The following is a 19461-nucleotide window of genomic DNA, read 5'->3' on the forward strand; positions in this document are numbered from 1 at the left end:
GCCACAGAGGGCATGGATGTTTGAGTTGTTGTAAAAGTAGACTCTTTGGAAAATATTCTCCCATCTCCTCATCACTGAAATCCAATTTCTCTTGATTCTTTGTTTGTACCTTGGTTTCTTTGCCTGTGGAGGTTCATCTTGTACTACTTGATCTTGAGATTCAGCAATTACAGATGGTTATACAGAAATTTGTTGTGTGGGTTTCACAGCTTGCAACTTGGCCAAGATAGCAGCTTGCTCCTTCTTTTGTTTGAGCTTTTTAGCATCTAGAGCAGCTTGCTTCTTTTCTTGCTTCAATCTTGCCTTTTCTTCCCTTTTTGCTTCAATAAATTGAGGGTGTCCAGCCACCACACAAATTTCCTTACCATTTCTGAAAATCTTGGCAATTCTCCTTTTTAGAATTGAATCTGCAGGATCTTTGTAGAATACTATAGATCTGGCCAACAGCTTCTTCTCATCAGGCTTTGGTGTCTCATACACTACCAAAGGGTTCTTTAGTGAAGATTTTGGGTAGTTCACCTTTGGCTTCATGATTAGATCTGCCTTTGGGGATTTGATGCAGGATGTCTGGCCTCTTTCCAGATAGTTCATGCTCATATCATTCACAGAAATTTGCCTGACTTGAGAGTGATGAATGATTAATTTTTCTGGCTTCTTTGCTAGACCAAATTTCTTTTGAATATCCTCATCAATTTTCTCTCAGTTGATTATACTAAATTGCTTCTTCTCAGCTGCTCTCAAAGTGGCTGTTGCTTCATTTATTAGATCAATGATGTCTTTAGTTGGTGGCTTTGTGAAAGCAATTGTTGGCATAATTGATTTACTCACTTGAATGTTAAGCACTTTTTTCTCCCCCTCACTTCTAGAACTCTCTTTCTCCCCCTTTTTGTTATCAGCAAGTTGAGTAGAGGAGGTATGTGCAGCCACCAGTTTCTGAAGCAAGTCTGTTTGTTGTGCTTGGTGAAGATGAATTGCTGTTAGAGAGGCTTCCATTGTTGTCATTCTTGTATCCAAGGCATCTATCTTTGTGGCAAGATCAGAATTCTTCCTGAGTTGTCTCTTAATGTCAAACATTGTAGTTTCTGGAAGTTTAGAATCCAACCTTTCAGAAATGTCCATTTTCATTTGATCAATATCACCTTTGATAGTGGTGACATCCTGAGTATGTTGAAGACCTTGGGTTTGTTATAGTTGAAGAGAAGCAAGGTGTGCTTGAAGGAGCTTTTTGGTGCTGGCATTTGTGGTGGTCTGAAGAGCAGAATGTGTCTAATTTATAAGTTGAATCAGGGTTGTCTTGAAGTAGTGTTCATCACACTGCTTTGAAAATGCCCAATATGGCATACCTGATCTGGAACTAGGGCCTACTTCTCCCCTTATGTCCAATGGCTCTTCTTCACTATCTCCACCTTCACCTTCAAAGAATTCTTCCGAACCACCATTCTCGTAATCAACATCACCAGCTGTTGAAGGCAAAGCTGTGATGGCATACTTAGCTCTTTGTATGGACTATGTGGTGTGCACCAAATTTAGCATCCTTTCTACATTGTCATTGCCCTGTCCAGCTAGAAGTTGGTATGCTGGAACAGGGTGAGTAAATGCCTCAGCATCCAAGGAGTTGGAATCTACAACAGCTTGACTTTGCTGAAATAGTTCCTCCCTATTAGCATGCTGGACATTCATTAACTCACTTGCAATGACACCCACCCTTATATCTCCTGTACATGCATTTCTCTCATTATCTCTCTTTTCTTGCATCAAGGTCTCACCTTTGCTCCCCGCCCTCACACCCTCACCTTCATCATCTAAGGCGGGACTCCTCACACTCACTTTTGCCAGTTCTGAAGAAATGGACTGCATTGGATCACTCTTTTTCTCTCCTTTTTCCTGGGAGCAACCCAGAGTCTAACTCAAGTCACAACATTCCCTCAATCCTAATAGTGATTGCACAATCACTAAGTCATTTGCACTTGTAACTATAGTTGAACTTTGGAGTTGTGCAGAGACACCTAACGGATGAGAAACATCCATCGAGTTGGTAATTTGACTATCCGACGGATGACTGCTGTTAGGCACATCCGTCGGGATACAATCACTACTCGACGAATGAACAATATCCATCGAGTGAGTAGAAATAAATGAGTTTGGAGTGGAGACTATTGTGGACTTTGTGCAGATTGATGAAAATTTTGGCACATATATCTCAACAGTCTCAGAAAGAAATGGCAAGTGGGCCAACAAATCATCTAGAAGATGATGCTCACTTGCATGGATTTTTGGCTTCTCCAATAGAGTTAAAGATGGAGAATATGGTTGTGATGTTTGAATCATGTCAACATCCAAAGAGTGTATGGGAGAATTTGGTGTTTGAGGTGTTTCAATTTGTACAGATTTTGGTTGTGACTCCACATTTGTTGGAGCCACATCAATTTGACTTTGAGATGGTGCAGTGACTGGGTCTTTAGATCCAGTTTGCACTGTGTGTGTACCCTGTGCATCCCCAAGGGTTTTAGTTTTCTTCTTTCTTGTGTAGGTTTGTGGTGAACTTGTGTCCCTACCCCTTTTTGTTCTGTGCTCCTGGTTGAGAGCTTGTTTCAATAGTTACATCCTTTTGGGAGGATGAAACTAGAATTGAGCTTTTATCCTTATTAACAACCACAGTTTGTTGGGAAACTGTGGTATGGCTTGGTTTGGGTACACTATGCTCACCATCCTTATCCTTAGGGCTTCTTTGATTTTCACCCTGTCCCTCACCTGTCTTTCCCACCTTCACACCCCCTCTTTGTGTTTAGTGGATTTTACAACTGGCATCTTTTGAGAGACACCAAAGGGGGCTTTCTTTATTTTTGGTTTTGAAATTTTGGTTTTGGTAGCTTGGGTAGGCATCTGTCTGGTCATTGACACAGATGCCACTGCTACACTAAAAGGCAAAAAAATGTTTGAGGTTGGAAGAGTAGAGACAGTTGAAATTACCTCACTTACCTGAGGTGCCTCCATTACTGGAAAGTAGAAGAGTGACACCTCTTTGTGGTGATCTGCTCTATTGAGATCTGCAATAATTCTTCTCTCTTGAACCCAACAGTTTAACTTGTTGGTTGGGTTCTCAAGCACAATGTCCTCAGAGAGGTGGTTAGCAAACATCATGAAAAATCTAGCATAATAAACACTCTTACCCCTCTTATTAAGCTCCCTTAACTTAAACCCCAACTCAAACAAGATTAGATCACTAAAATTGAAGTATTTATCATTTACTAGCATGTAAAGCATGTTGAGCATGGAGATATTGACATAATCAAAATTGCTAATTTTTCCAGAGAATACTTTAGTAACTACATCACATAGGAAACTCCATTCTTTCTTAAGACCCAATCTCCTAATTTCACTTAATTTAGAGATGGTGAGTGCATAACCCATGGAGTTTAACATGTTAACAATATCAGTGTTTGTGTGGAGTAGAGACAGTATTATCAGGAATTCTAAAGCATGCTTTAATAATGTCACTATTAACACAGAATTACTTACCTTTAATAGTGAAAGTGATGGTCTTTTCAGTTGAGTTGTACACTGCAGTCGTTCATATTTCCTCCACAACCTCACAGTAGATAGTGGGAGACTCTAGCATGGCATATTTGAGTGTACAGACTTGCACAAAATTCATCATTTTATGGTAGTTGCCAAACTGCTGAATCCCCTTGTTCACTAGAGCCGTGAAATTGTTCTTCTCATAGATAAAGCCAGTTTGAGACATGATTTTGACGACTGGTGCCATTGTTAGAGAGTAAAAATTACAGAGAGAAAGGGTAATTGCTTTTGAGAAAGAAAGAAGTTAGAGAAGATGAATTGAGAATGATAAAAGAAAAGTGATGAAAATGAATTCTGCTTTTATACTTTAAAGAAAAATAATTGTCAAAAATAATAAAGTAAAATAAAGTGACCAATAAAAATTGCCCAAAATAGCCATTTAAAAAAAATAAACTGTAAAAATTCCATCACTTATCCGTCGTGTTATGCTTAAAAACTGTAAGTATACTCGATGGATAATGTTCAGAAAATTAACGGCTAGGATTGAGACAATTCGATGGATGAGGATAAATCAATTATCCGTCGAGTTATAAAAATTCCAGAAAAATAATTGTTTTTATTAACAAATTGTATTCCGACGGATGATCGAACTCGATGGATAATGATCATCCGTCGGGATGTAAATTTTGACTTAGCTAAAATTTCATCCAAGACTGAAAAATCAATTAAATTTATGGCTGCATTACAACTTGCAAATATCTGAAAAGATTCAAGAGTAATTAAGCATACCTAACTCATTTACCAACCTTGAAAAGGTGGATTCATCCAGTGGCTTGGTAAATATATCTGCAAGCTGTTTTTCACTTGAAATAAAATGTAGTTCCACAGTACCATTCATTACATGTTCCCTTATGAAGTGGTACTTGATGTCTATGTGCTTTGTTCTTGAGTGCTGTACTGGATTCTCAGTGATGACAATTGCACTGGTGTTATCACAGAAAATAGGAATTCTTTCCACTTGCAGACCGTAGTCTAGCAATTGGTTTTTTATCCACAAAATCTGTGCACAGCAACTGCCAGCAGCAATATATATTCAGCTTCTACTGTAGAAGTAGAAATTGAATTTTGCTTTTTACTGAACCAGGACACAAGCTTGTTTCCTAGAAATTAACAGGTTCCTGTTGTACTTTTTCTATCAATTCTACAACCTGCATAATCTGCATCTGAATAACCAGTTAGATCAAAACCAAAATCTCTAGGATACCAAATGCCAAGTTTTGGTGTACCTTTGAGATATCTGAAAATTCTCTTAATAGCAATTAAATGGGATTCTCTAGGATCAGCCTGAAATTTAGCACAAAGACATATAGCAAACATTATATCTGGCCTACTAGATGTTAAGTATAGAAGTGAGCCAACCATGCCTCTATAACTTGAAATATCCACAGACTTTTCAGAAGTGTTTAATTCAAGTTTAGTTGCAGTGGCCATGGGAGTTTTTGCAGATGTGCAATCCACTAGTTTAAACTTCTTTAAAAGATCATAAATGTATTTAGTTTGACTAATGAATATTCCATCACTAACTTGCTTAACTTGCAAACCAAGAAAGTAAGTTAGTTCTCCCATCATGCTCATTTCATACTTACTTTGCATCAATTTGGCAAACTTTTGCAAAGTTTTTTATCTGTAGAGCCATAAATAATGTCATCTATATAAATTTGAACAAGTATGCTAGAGCCATTAACATTTATAAAGAATAAAGGTTTGTCTATAGTACCTCTAGTGAAGTGATTCTCTAAACGAAACTTTGACAAAGTGTCATACCAGACTCTAGGTGCTTGCTTCAATCCATAGAGTGCTTTCAAAAGATAGTATACATGATCAGGTAGATTTGGATCTTCAAAACCATGAGGCTGACTGACATAGACTTCCTCTTCCAAATCTCCATTTAGAAAAAGCATTCTTGACATCCATTTGATAGATTCTGATGGCTTCAAGTCTTGCAACAGGAGCAAAGGTTTCATCAAAATCTATTCCTTCTTGTTGAAAATAGCCCTTAGCAACCAATCTAGCTTTGTTCCTGACTACAATGCCATTTTCATCCATCTTGTTTCTGAATACCCATTTGGTGTCTATTGAATTCTTTCCTTTAGGCTTGGGTACCAGCTTCCAAACATTGTTCCTTTCAAATTGGTTTAGCTCCTCTTGCATAGCTAAAATCCAATCAGGATCCAACAAAGCTTCTTCTACCTTCTTTGGTTCTTCCTTAGATAGGAAACTGCTATATAGACATTCTTCTTGAGTTGCTCTCCTTGTTTGAACTCTAGAAGATACATCACCAATGATGAGCTCAAATGGGTGATCCTTTATCCATTTTCTCTGTTGAGTTAGATTAGCTCTGGATTAAGAGGCCTCATTATTGTCTTGATGAGTGATTGAGTCTTGATTATTAGAAACTCCCCATGAGTTTGTAAATCTATGATTTGAGAAAGAGGAACTTTCTGTAAGTGATCTATTCTGACTTTCAACTTCTTTTGATGACCCGACGGATGGTGTATTTTGAGTTCTGACAGATGAAGCTGATTGTCTCCCGATGGATGATGCAGATTATCTGCCGACGAATGAAGCATTTTGTAACTCGATGGATGTTGAGTTATTAGCTTCATTGGTTGTAGATTTTTCTGCACTATCCTTAGTAGTAGTTTATTGATCACTTTCATCATCAATGTCATCACTAACCATCTCCACATTATCAAATTTGAGGCTCTCATGGTAATCTCCATCTTGCAGTCCTTCAATCTTTTTATCATCAAATACAACATATATTGATTTTATAACAATGTTGGTTCTCAGATTGTAGACTCTGTATGCTTTACCATAAGCATATCCAACAAAAATTCTTTCATATGCTTTAGCATCAAACTTCCCATTTTGATCAGTTTGATTTCTCAAGATATAATATTTGCAGCCAAAGACATGAAGAAAATTTAGAGTTGGCTTCTTGTTCTTGAACAATTGGTAGGGAGTCATGCATTTTGCTTGATTAACCAAAGAAATATTCTGAGTGTAGCATGCAGTATTTACAGCTTCAGCCCAAAAGTATGTCGGTAACTTTGATTCTTCAAGCATTGTCCTTGCAGCTTCAATAAGTGATCTATTCTTTCTTTCGACTACTCCATTTTATTGTGGAGTTCTTGCTTCTGAAAACTCATGCATAATCCCATTCTCTTCACAAAATACTCTCATAACAGAATTCTTGAACTCAGTTCCATTGTCACTCATGATTCTTCTAACTTTGAAATTGGGATGATTGTTGACTTGCCTTATGTGATTAATGATGATTTCACTAGCCTCATCTTTAGACTTAATGAAATATGTCCAAGAGAACTTTGAGAAATCATCTACAATTACTAGGAAAAATCTTTTCCTTGAGATGGACAACACATTGACTAGTCCAAACAAATCCATGTGTAGCAATTACAAAGGTTCTTCAATTGTTGAATCAAGCTTCTTTCTGAATGATGCTTTGATTTGTTTACCTTTTTGGCAAGCATCACACAGTCCATTCTTAGAAAACTCCACTTGAGGAATACCTCTAAACAGTTCTTTCTTTACAAGTCCATTCATGGTCTTGAAGTTTAGATGGGATAGCTTTTTGTGTCATAGCCAACTTTCATCTTGACTTGCTTTACGAAGAAGACAAGTAACAGATTCTACATTTGATGAGTTGAAGTCAACTAGGTACACATTTCCTTTTCTCACTCCAGTGAGAACCACTTTATTGCTCCTCTTGTTTGTCACAACACGGGCTTCTGAATTGAAGGTTACTGAATTGCCTTTGTCACAAAGCTGGATGATACTCAACAAATTGTGCTTGAGACCATCCACTAAGGCAACATCCTCAATGATGACATTGTCTTTTGAAATCAAGCCATATCCCACAATATAACCCTTGCTGTCATCCCCAGAAGTAATACTTGGGCCAGCTCTCTCCTTGAACTCTGTGAGCAGGGTAGAATCTCCAGTCATGTGTCTTGAACAACCACTATCCAAGTACCACTGATTCTTTATGTTTCCCTGCATATATTAAAATCAAATCAAGTTGATTTTGGTACCCAAGTTTTCTTGGGTCCTGCCTTGTTAGCTTTCTTCTTTTGTTTCTTAGGTTTGATCTCATTTGACTTGGGGATATCAGATTCATCCTTAGTCATCTGAGTTGGACCTTTGAAACCATTCATTAAAACAGAATTATCATGGACATTTTGATTAACAGGAAATGACATGCTATTTGCAAACATGTTATTCCAATAGGGCATGCTTAATGGCATTTGGGGCATACTAAATGCAACATACTGAGGATTAGATGCAAATGGCATATTAGCAAATTGTGCATTCATATTCTGTACAGACATAACATTCATAGGCATAGAAGGCATAACACTCATGTTGGGAAAAGAAGGTGGTACAGTCATGGAAGTAGGCATGACAATTTTGCAATTAACAGACATATGATTAACACTTCCACATCTAACACAGATTTTTCTTGGAGTATATTTATCAGGTGTGTAGTTGTTATATTTGTTAATCCCTACTTTTCCATTTCTATTGTTTTTCTTTTTAGCCTCTGTTTTAACCTCAATCTTTTCTAGTCTGCCATTTAATTGCTTGATGGACAGATGACCAACATTCACTTTCTTCTCCTTCTTCACTTGACTTGATTCTCCTGAAAAAAGTTTTTGGAAACTGATCCATATTTTTCATTTAACTTGGCAATTTTGGCTTTACTCACAGGTTTGCTCACAGCCGACGGATAAGGATTTATGTCACTCGACGAATAACCTTTTTGATTATCCGACGGATGACTGTCATCATCCGTCAAGTCTACATCTGTTAGCAATCCTTCAACCAAATTGGATTCCAGCTTCTCTTTACTCTTTTTCCAGGCTGCATCACAGAATGACTCAATACCTTGAACTTTGGTGATTTGAGCATGGACATCTCTAGATGATTTCCATGCCTTAATCACCTCATGTTTACGATCAAGCTGCTTCTTCGAAATTTCTTCTTTCTTCAAGCACTCAGTTAATTCCTCCTTAGCAATCTTACATTCTATTCTCAAATTTTCAAATTCAATAAACTGAGACTCTAGAATATTATTCCTCTCACTTAAAAACAAATTGTTTTCTTTGATTTTAGCATTTTCCTTAGTGAGGGACTTAAGTGTAACACGCAAATGATATAATTCTGTAGACATGTCATTTATTGCATCATTACACTCAGCTTTAGATAAATATGCAAGGTTAGTGGTGATTACCTGATTACTTGAAGAACTTGTCTCTGTTTCATCAGACTTGGCCATTAGGGCTAGATTGACATAGCTGACATCTTCATCCTCATCCAAACCATCTGCTGCTCAGTCATTTTCTTGTATAATAAAAGCTTTTTCCTTTTGTTTGAGCAACTCAAAATACTTCTGTTTATAATCCACAGGCTCAAACTTCTTTTTGTTGGAATCTGACTTTTTACACTCACTGGAAAAGTGCCCTGCCAAGCCACATTTGAAACACTTGAATTTTGATTTATCCACCATGTTTCTATTTGGCCTAGCTGCTCCAAAGTTCTTCTTGAACTTGAGCTTGGAAAATCTTCTGGAAAGAAATGCAAGATGTTCATCAATATCATCCATATCATCTTGGCTCAAATAATCTTCATTTTCTACTACCAGCCCCTTGCCCTTATTTTCATAGACCTTTGAAGTGGACTCAACAGCTTCTGTCTTCATCTCATTCTCTTTCTCTAATTCAGCAACTAGCGCAATGGACCCTCCTTTCTTTCTTCCTTTCTCCATTCTTTCATCTTGCTCTATTTCAAGCTCATAAGTCTTTAGAATGCCATACAGTCTCTCTAGTGTAAACTCCTTATATTCTTGTGAATTTCTCAAGGAGACTGTCATTGGTTTTCATTCTTTTGGAAGGGATCTCAAGAATTTGAGGTTAGAATCTTTGGTTTGGTAAACTCTTCTATGCAGCTTCAGAGCATTTAGTAGCTTTTTAAATCTACTAAAGATATCAGTGAGAGTTTCACCTTCTTCACAGTGGAAATGCTCATATTGTTGAATTAGTAACTGCATCTTGTTTTCTCTAACTTGTTCAGTGCCATCACAAATTATTTAAATGGTGTCCTAAACCTCCTTGGCTGTCTTGAAATTGATGATGTTGTCAAACATGTCACCATCAACTCTATTGAATAAGATATTCATGGCCTTCTTGTCTTTCTTGACTTGTTCAATATCAGGATCTGACCATTCATGCCTTGGCTTGGGAACTGATGGCTCATTTTCAGTTGCAGCTCTCATTGGTACATGAGGACCTCTCTCTATGCAATCCACATAGGCCTCATCTTGAGAAAGTAAATGGAGATGCATATTTACCTTCCAGTGATGGTAATTATCTTTTTCCAGAAAATGAATCTTGACTCCAACATCCTTCTTGTTCATCTTGCTGTTTGTTGTGATCTTTAAACTCTTTGTACTTTAAGAGCCTGCTCTGATACCAATTGTTAGTCCCTAACAATGCAGCAAGAATTACAGATGGGGGGTTGAATGTAATTCTAGTAAACTTTTTCTCGAACTATAAAATGTTCTAATTCAAACTATATATATATAAGTGTTTTGATTTGCAAGGTGCGGAATCACAAGTTAAATAAATCAAAAACACAAAGTAATAAGAACGGAAGGTTTTAAAACTTGCTGGTGGATTTGAAAGTATCCACCATATATATATATATATATATATATATATATATATATATATATATATATATCGAATTAAGAACTATGTGAAGAACAAATTGTCTCACAGCTGCTTTACAAGTGAACAAACAAACTACAGAGAAATTCTTAACAGTTACAGCTTTTTCTATTTCTCTTCTAAAAGTGTTTGTTTGGTTATTTGTTTTACTAGCTACACTTGGTTTATATATCACCAAGTTTACATGGTAATAAGACAGGATAATAAAACAAAATTATCAAGTCAAACTCCATGCTGCTTCACTACTCTATTCCAGCATCTTTGAAAATCTTCTTAACTTGCATGGAAATGGTAATGCTTCTTTGTTCTTCATTTCCTGTTAAACAGACTCCCACATTCCTTTTATAAACACCCAACGCATGTGAATGTCTTGTCACTGTCAACAGATATTGAATTGATCATTCTCGGGTACATGCTTGTCATGATCATCCGTCGGGTACATGCTTGTTATCCGTTGGGTAGCTTTGTTGATCATCCGTTGGGTAGCTATTTACCACTTGACTTCATTTCACTTATGCAGAATTACAAGACATCTCATATTTACAATTAATCATCATATTCTGCATATCTAATAATAGTCAACATGACTCATATGCTACTACAGGATCTATACAAAGTTGTTAACGTAAATGTGTTACAATACTTATTGTTTCATAAGCTACTCACACGATGGATGTCAAATCATCATCCGTCGGGACTATATTGAGTTATCCGTCGGGACTATATCTGATCATCCGTCGAGTGCTACATTTTTCACTAAGTTAAATCTACTAAGGTGTTTTTAATGTAATCATCAAGTTCACAACATATTCCCAATAATTTATGTGCTCATCTGTTCTACAGTTTCCTTATATTGACTCACATTTAAATCAATGGTGGTAAGAGTTGGTACCTGTGATTTAAATGAGGATTATTCTCCTTACTCCAAGGCCATGAGTGCGTAATTCCCAAATTCTTCATCTTCATCATTTTCAGAGTCATCCCAACTCTTTCCCTCTGCAATATAAGCTTTGCTTTGTTGTTTCTTCAGAAGAGCTTCATATTTTACTTCTAGTTCAAGATAAGCTTTGTCTTTCTTTGCTTTCTTGGGTTTCCTGCATTCTGTAGCAAAATGGCCTAGTTCATCACAGTTGAAGCACCTTATCTTAGATCTGTCAACAGATCCAGTTTTGTAACAATTCTTGCTGTCAGAAGTGTACTTCCCTTTTCCTTTCTAACTGTTGTCTTTATTGAAAGTCTGTCCTTTACCCTTGAAATATCTTGGCTTATTTACTCTAATATTAGAGAATTTTCTAGCCAAATAGGCCATTGACTGATCTAGCTCATCCAATTCATCAAGAGTGTATAATTCATCTTTTTCCAATCTGAAATGACTTGTTCCTGTGAATCATTTGTTCTTTGCTCACTTGGTGAGGCAACTTGAGTTTGAGATCTTGGCTCATCATCAAATGTTTGGCTTTCATTAACAATTAAAGCACTTGAGCCATCTACTACATGTCCTTGACCAGATCTCAATGATTTCCTTTGAATCATTTCTAGTTCATATGTTTTAAGAATTCCATATAGAACTTCCAGTGTTATTCTGCTCAAGTATCTCCCTTCCCTGATTGCTGAGATTTTTTGTTCCAAATAATCAGGGAGAGTAAAAAAGAACTTCAAGTTCACCTCTTTAGCTTCATAGTATTTTTCATGGAGCTACAAGTCATTTATCAGCTTGTTGAACCTTTCAAACACATCATTTATACTTTCTTTTGGCTTGGCCATGAAACCCTCATATTGTGAAATCAATATCCTTCTTTGATTAGATCTAACTTCCTCAGTTCCCTCACAGAGTATTTCAATCTTTTCCCATATTTGCTTGGCAGTGTCACAGTTGACAATGTTGTTGTACATCACATTGTCAAGTGACTCAATCAATATCAATTGCAAGCCACTATCCAGGGAAACTTTCTCTTTTTCAGGCTCAAAATACTCAGAAGGGTCTTTTGAAGCATAATGAGCTGGAATGACCATATCACCATCTGTTGTTTCTTCAACTCTAACCATATGAGTGAAGGGCCCATTTTTGAGAATCTGAATATAGAGTGGATTGGTCATTCTGATAAACAACAACATTTTCTTTTTCCAAAGAGTATAGTTAGCTTTGTCAAAGGTAGGAATTTTGATGCTATTGATTTTCTGTGTATTCATTCTTCCAAGATCTTGAATCTGTTTACTTTCAGATTTTGCTCTGATACCACTTATTAGGTAATGAATTACACACAGAGGAGGGGCCTCCTCCAGGATAAAACAGCTCCGAGCTTGATGTTCACGGTAACAACAAACTCAACTTCGACTAGCACCTCAGTCGCCGGAAAAACCACTAACTATGTTTGTGAGAGCAGATAAAGTAGAGAGGAAGAATAGAGAAACTAGAGAGTTTTTTTAGATGTGTTTTCTCTGTATATACACCTTCTGTTTTCTTTCGGTATTTATAGTACAAGAAATGAAATTGTAACCGACAGACTTAAATATTGTATTAACTCAGCCGTTACAAAATATAATATATAATTCTCAGCCGTTACAGAATATATATATATATATTAAATTCTCAGCTGTTACTGAATATTTATATTAAATTCTCAACCATTACATAATATATATATATATATTTAATTCTCAGCTGTTGCAGAATATATAAATATATATATATATATATATATATATATATATATATTCAAATAAGTTTAATTAAATCAGAGTTTACCAGCTCAGCCCATACAAGCCCAGTCAAGTCTAGCCCACATATCAATAAACTTATTTTTCCGGTTAAATAATGTTAAATCAATAATTAATTTAAATTAACTATTAAACGAATCTCGTAACTCTTTCAGGTTCCCCACTTTAACTCAATTTCTCTATGGATTTCATTAAGAAAAATTCTTAAACCCATATATGAAAGTTTAAGTTCCCATATCAAGGAACAACTTCCAATCATTAGATTTTGGGATTAACATCAAGAACGTAACAAACTTATGATCTAAAACTCCATTTTTCTAACAATCCCCCACAAATCCATACAGAAGTGCGATCAGATTTTCCATCATGACTTGTTTTTCAGAGTCGGTACCCTTTTGGGTTTGAACCCTCCTAAGTCCTCTACTTCGATGGCTACCGGATTCAGATGGAATGTTTCACCTTGAATCTTAATCCGTTTAGTGTAATCATGTTCTGTAGACGATGACAAGTCAATGGCTATGGTGCCAATCTACGGTTTTGAGACATTAATGGTCTTGTCTCGATCCTGTTCGTTGAATGCTTCAAGGAATAACTATTTCCTCTAATTGCGACCACACAATTACATTCGCTTAGCTAGGCATCTCCAGAGATATACTGCTTCTATCTCGTCAGATGACTTGATCCCATTCAGAGTTTTAACACTCTTGTTTTTCTAGCAGTGTCAGTACCTTCTAGGTTTATAGGGGATAGACTCAGATACAATAGTATCATCTATGTAGCAAAGGTACTACCAATTCATCCTTACAGCTTGTTATTACCGCATTGAATACACTTCGAGGGATCTCCTCTCATATGTATTGGGTTCCCACTGTTGATGAATTATGATGGGTTGACAGTCCCATACCCAACCTTGACTTGAGGACCACTGCAGGTTCCAGTCCTTTAGTCAAAGGATCAACTATATTATTCTGAGTTACTATAAACTCTATCAGACACTAAACCCCTTATATACTTGAGTCTAACATGGATGTGTCTCTTTGTTTAGCATTATACTTTTTACCACTAATCTTGTCAATAGTTGTTCGACTATCACAGTGAATAGCAATAGCAGGAAGCGGTCTGCTTACTACAGGTATCGCAGACATAAGTCCGTGTAACCATTCAGCCTCCGTCCCCGTGGCATCTAGTGCACACAACTCAGCCTCAAATGTAGACCAGATCACTATAGTCTATCTTCTTGACTTCCAGGATATTTCTCCACCGGCCAAGGTGAACACATATCTAGTCACTCCATTGGAACCAGACTTCTTAGCTATCCAACTTGCATCACTGTACCCTTCAAGCACACCAGGAAATCTCCTGTAGTTTAAACTAAGGTACATTGTGCCTCTTAGATATCTAAGTACTCTATCAAGAGCATCCCAATGAGTTATGTTTGGACATCTTGTATATCTAGCCAACTCAGACACAAAATATGAAATATCTGATCTAGTACAGTTAGCAAGATACTGCAAGCTCCCAAAAATCTGAAAATACCTTAACTAAGACACGGGTACTCCCGAAATATTCTTAACAAGGGAAACTTTAGGATCATAGGGTGTACTAGCGATTTTACACTGTGAATGACCATATTTCTCAAGTATAGATTTCTCTAAATAATGAGATTGAGTCAAGGTTATTCCCTCGGCTGACTGAATCAGTTTAATTCCAAGAATCACACTAGCCTCACCCATATCCTTTATTTCAAAATGTTTTTTCAAGAATTATTTTGTCTCATTAATAATCTCAGTATTGGTTCCAAACAATAAGATGTCATCCACATATAGGCACAGGATAACACACTCACTACCTTTAACTTTGGTGTAGACACACTTGTCACTTTCATTAACCATATAACTGAATGGCAATACGGTTTCATTAAACTTTTTATGCCAATCCCTGGGAGCTTGTTTCAAGCCATAGATGGACTTGATCAACTTACATACTTTCCTTTCATTTCCAGATGTAACAAATTCCTTAGGATGGTCCATATAAATCTCTTCTTCAAGTTCACCATGAAGAAAAATGGTTTTTACATCTATCTGATGGATGATAAGACCATGGACGGAAGAAAAGCATTCAAATTGTTACCATCCTTGCAACCGGAAAATATGTATCAAAGTAATAAATTATTTCCTTTTGCTTAAAACCCTTAGCTACCAGTCTAGCTTTGTACTTATCTATTGAGCCGTCATGGTTCAACTTCCTTTTTAAGACCCATTTGCACCCGATAGTAAAACACCCAGGAGGGAGATCAACCAACTCACATGTTCCATTAGAAACAATAGAGTCAATTTCACTCTTCACAGTGCCCTTCCAATGCCTAGACTCCGAAGAATCCATAGCTTGTCGGAAAGTTAAAGGTTCATCATCGACATTGTAAGTGATAAAATCACCTACAAAGTCATTAACTACCTTTGCACACTTACTTCTCCTTGGTTCCTCTACTTCCTTAGGAATAGAGCTACTACTAGGTTCCGCCCCCGCATTTGTCATCTTTTCCACATGATCAAGAATAGAACTCGATGTGTGAGTAGGATCTTCCTCAAAAGTCGTTTCAGGTATTCCAGTCTTCATAGGGTAGGCATCCTCAAAGAATGTAACATCTCGAAATTCAACTATCGTGTTTGCCACTATACCATCTATGTCAGATTTTAATACCAAAAATCTCATAGCTGTAGTGGTTTCAAGATAGCCCAGAAAGATACAGTCAACAGTTTTCAGACCTATTTTCTTTCTCTTGTGTTCAGGAACAAGCACCTTAGCAAGGCACCCCCACACACGAAGATACTTAAGACTAGTTATCCAGCCTTTCCATAAATCCATGGGTGTCTTATTCATATGTTTCGGAGGGACTCTATTCAAAATATGGCACGTCGTATTTAGAGCTTCTCCCCACATGTATTTAGGCAACCCAAAGTTAATAAGCATATTATTAATCATATCTTTAAATATTCTGTTTTTTCGCTCAGCAACCCCATTGGACTCAGGTGTGTATGGTGGAGTAACTTCATGAACTATTCCATTGTTTGCACAAAATTCATTAAAAGCGTTACTCGTATACTCACCACCTCTATCAGATCTCAAACATTTAAGTACCTTACTAGTTTATTTTTCAACTTCGGTTTTATATATAATGAATTTACTAAGTGCTCCATCCTTATGTCTAAGTAGATAAACATAACAATATCTACTACTATCATCTATAAAGTAATGAAGTATCTAAACCGGTCCTTGGTCAACACACAACCAAATTCACAAATATCAGTGTGTACTAAATCTAACAAGTCTGAATCCCTAACAATGTTATGATAAGTTTCCTTATTTGTTTAGTAGACACACATACTTGACATTTAGAATTCTTTTCTATGGTATGTTTTGGAATCAACTCTAAGTTCATCATATTCTTAAGAGCACTAAAGTTTAAGTGACCTAGTCTAGCATGCCATATATTCGAAGATTCAATACAGTTAACAGAAGGAATAATATTATTATTCAAATTCCCCAAAATGGGTTTGGCATTAATAACAAATAAACCATTTGACAAGTAATCCTTGCCAAAAATTGAACCAGTCTGAATAAGAACTACTTTATTACACTTGAAAAAAAAATCAAAACCACTAAAAACTAAACAGCTTCCACTTATTATATTTTTACGCATGTCGGGAATATGATGCACTCTAGTCAAAGATATAATACGTCCTGAAGGGAACTTCAGATCCACGTTTCCAACTCCATGTACTTGAGCAGCACTAGCATTCCCCATCTTCACAGTCAAGCTATGACTCTGTTGATAAGATACAAATAAACTAATATCAGCACAAATATGCACATTAGCTCTAGTATCTATCAACCATTCATTTGACAGATAGGTAAAAAATATTACAAGGTTGTAGGATACATACCGGTCAACGTCAATTTCAGAAGCCGTAGCCTCACCAACGACCATGTTCGCTATGGGCCCACTTGCAGTTCCAATCATAGCATTCACTTGCGCTACCATCTCGTTTTCTTCGCATTCTTTGTAGGGTAGCCCTTACTCCAGTGCCCAACCTGCCCACAGGACCAACATGGTTTGTTTACCTAGGGTTTCTTGGCCTAGTCATTGTCACTTTTAGGTTTAATACTATTAACTTTCTAGCAACAACTTTCTTTTTATGTCCTACAGTTGCTACGTTTACCTTCGAGGTACCGTGCTCAGTTGGCATCACATGTCCCTGTTTGGACTTGTGTTGTTCTTTGACCGAGATGTCCAGCATAAGGTTGGTCCAGGTGATCTCTCATTTCTGTCTTTTCAGGGAGAGGGAGAACTCTTCCCAAAACTTCGGGAGCTTTTCAATCACGCTCATAACCTTGAACTTCTCAGGGAGGTCCATTCCAGACTCCTTCAAAGCATGCACTATCATCTCGAACTCATGCACTTGCTCAGCAGTTGCACCAGAACTACCACCACCAACGGGAACCTCAGTTTCGCTAACCATTATGCTAAATAATATATAACTAATTATCTCTTCAATAATGTTTGAAATATTAACTATTACAACAACATAGAGGCAGTTATACAACTTATTTAACAAGCCAATGCCAAGCAAATAATTAACGAAACAAAACATGAAGTTAAAAAATATGCATATTGGTAACTGTAAGAACAAAGAAATTTATAAAATTGTACCCGCAACCATAGCTTTAACAAAGTGATAAGAAACAGAAAAGCAGTGGTAGCCAATAGGTACAATGAAACAAGAAAACTAATTAGCTGAGTCGCCAGGCCTTGCTCGAAGCCCTGACTGCTCTTGAAGAGATAATTGCCCCCATCTGTTGTGTTGGGATGCTTGCAATACCTCCTTCAGGATAAAACAGCTCCGAGCTTGATGTTCACAGTAACAACAAACTCAAACTTCGACTAGCACCTCAGTCGCCGGAAAAACCACTAACTATGTCTGTGATAGTAGAGAAAGTAGAGAGGAAGAAGAGAGAAACTAGAGAGTTTTTTGAAATGTGTTTTCTATGTATATACACCTTCTATTTTCTTTCGGTATTTATAGTACAATAAATGAAAGTGTAACCGACAAACTTAAATATTGTATTGACTAAGCCGTTACAAAATATAGTATTTAATTCTCAGTCGTTACATAATATATATATATATATATTAAATTCTCAGCCATTACTGAATATATATATATATTTATATATTAAATTCCCAGCCGTTACAGAATTTATATATTTAATTCTCAGCTGTTACAGAATATATAAATATATATATATATATATATATATTCAAATAAGTTTAATTAAATCAGAGTTGACAAGCTCAGCCCATACAAGCCTAGTCGAGTATAGCCCACATATCAATAAACTTATTTTTTCGGTTAAAATAATATTAAATCAATAATTAATTTAAATTAATTATTAAACGAATCTCATAACTCTTTCAGGTTCCCCGCTTTAACTCAATTTCTCTATGGATTTCATTAAGAAAAATTCTTAAACCCATATATGAAAGTTTAAATTCCCATATCAAGGAATAACTTCAATCATTAGATTTTGGAATTAACATCAAGAACATAATAAACTTATGATCTAAAACTCTATTTTTTCTAACAGTTGGATAATCTACTCATCATATTGATATGGAATTCTTGGAGAATAATAGTGTCTCATGGCGTCTTACTTGTTATTATGGGTAACTGCAGCGCAATAGACATAGGGAATCATGGGATATAATATGTAGACTAGCAGCTATGTCATCTATACCCTGGTGCATATGGGGTGATTTTAATAATCTTGTGTTTGCATCAGATAAGAAGGGCATGGTCAACCATCCTCAGTATCTATTAGTCGATTTTCACACTACTCTAGAGGACTGTTAGGTTTGTGAATTATTTTTAGCGGGGGAAAATTTACTTGGGAACACAACAGATAAACTAATGAATGGACTAGAGAAAAACTTGATCGTGTGTTTGCTAATGATAGTTGGCAGGCAAAATTTCCTCTTCGCTCTTAGAAAATAGTGCACGCGTCAGTTTTAGATCACGAGCCACTGATTTTGGATTTCTTAAAGGTTGAGATCTCTCACAAGAGATTTATTTTTTATTTTGAAAATATTTGGCTGAAAGAACCAAACTTCGTGCAAGAGGTTTCCGTGACCTGGAAGGATATACCGGTCCATCACCTTCTTCCAAAAATCATTGAGATTACTTTGTTCATGGCTAGGCGGGGAAGGTCCGTCTTTCATAAATTCAGAGAGAAAATCATGATGCACAAATCGAATATGGATAAACTAGTGGACTGTGAGGATGATCAGAGTGTAAGAGAGTATTTAAGTAAGAAGAATAAACTAAACACTCTATTATTGCAGGAGGAGTCTTACTGA

This window comes from Apium graveolens, chromosome 10 (assembly GCF_009905375.1).
Source record: "Apium graveolens cultivar Ventura chromosome 10, ASM990537v1, whole genome shotgun sequence".
Classification (NCBI taxonomy): domain Eukaryota; kingdom Viridiplantae; phylum Streptophyta; class Magnoliopsida; order Apiales; family Apiaceae; genus Apium; species Apium graveolens.